We start from the raw sequence: 1,202 nt of genomic DNA on the forward strand, positions 1-1,202 counted from the left end.
AATTCTATTTCAATCAACAACTTTTATTTTTGATAATAGTCTAGTGTACCGTAAGAAAACAATAGTTTCAGGTCGCTATGGTTATGTGAATTATTATTTTATAATACGTACACGCGAAAGGTCGCAATTAGAATCGCTCCGTAAATTTACAAAATTTCTAAATTTTTTAAGTGTATAAGTAACCGATAATCCTCGAACAACATGTCTTGTTGCCCTCCACCTTGCTGCCCACCTAGCTGTGCACCTTGCTGTGCCCCATGTGTCCCTTGCTGTGTACCATGTTGTGCACCCTGCGTCTGCGTGCCATGCTGTGTGCCATGTTGTCCACCATGTTGCCCTCCTCCCTGCCCCCCTAAAGTAAGAAATTTTCAAAATTCTTTTTTACTATTTACATATATTAAGACAATTGCAATGTTACTAACGTTGTAATAAATCGTAAAAAAAAATTCTAAATTAAGTATATTTATATAAAAATCGTTTGAAAGAAAAAAACAATTTTGCGGTTTGTTCTCTTTACAACGAATCGAACTGCTTTAAATGAGTTCTTGTTTTATGTGACTGTTCCTTTTTTCTAGTGCTGATAGTAGAAGGAGAAAAATTAACAATAATTTTCCACATTTGTTTCGACTGGATCGGTTTTTAACTCGGAACAAGCAAAACAGTGCAGCTAAACAATTAATTTTTCTCTTGAATAAAATTTGACTGCTCCTGCTCGATTTAAGTAAATGGTAGTTAGGACGATGGATTTGTGGATGAATTTTCGAAATATAAAAATAAAAAAAAATGGCGACCCGTACTAATGTTTGTAACGTAACTTCTTTGTAATCTAGCGTGTACAATAAACGTTAAAATGTAAGCTGTTGTTTTTTGTTAGTTATAGGAGACATTCCCTCATAGATTCTATGTATAATTATTATAATAACTCATATTGATACTATATATATGAAAAACTTTGATATTTAATAATGGTTAATATATCAAATATTAATGTGGAAATTCATTTTTTGTCATATTAGCGCGGAAAGCTCGTTTTGCGTGCAATGAAATAGGGAAGAAATGGCCTCTTTTCAGCCGTGTTTTAGCAGATTTTAGTCGGGAGGAGCATGCGCAAAAATCAGTTGTTCAATGACAGTGTCTTTCTAACCTCTAAATCTTACTCTTATTTCGCCAACCATCAATTTAATGACGAGCTTTTCGCACAA

General features: G+C 33.5%; 1 long non-coding RNA gene across 1 annotated transcript; it reads left to right on the forward strand.

Moving 5' to 3' along the window:
* The first annotated feature begins 43 nt into the window (after positions 1-43).
* Positions 44-856, forward strand: LOC108743923. The gene is made up of 2 exons (XR_001938888.2): positions 44-357; positions 576-856. It is a non-coding gene; the product is annotated as an uncharacterized LOC108743923 (long non-coding RNA).
* The last annotated feature ends 346 nt before the right edge of the window (positions 857-1,202 follow it).

This window comes from Agrilus planipennis, unplaced genomic scaffold (assembly GCF_000699045.2).
Source record: "Agrilus planipennis isolate EAB-ADULT unplaced genomic scaffold, Apla_2.0 scaffold1771, whole genome shotgun sequence".
Taxonomy (NCBI): domain Eukaryota; kingdom Metazoa; phylum Arthropoda; class Insecta; order Coleoptera; family Buprestidae; genus Agrilus; species Agrilus planipennis.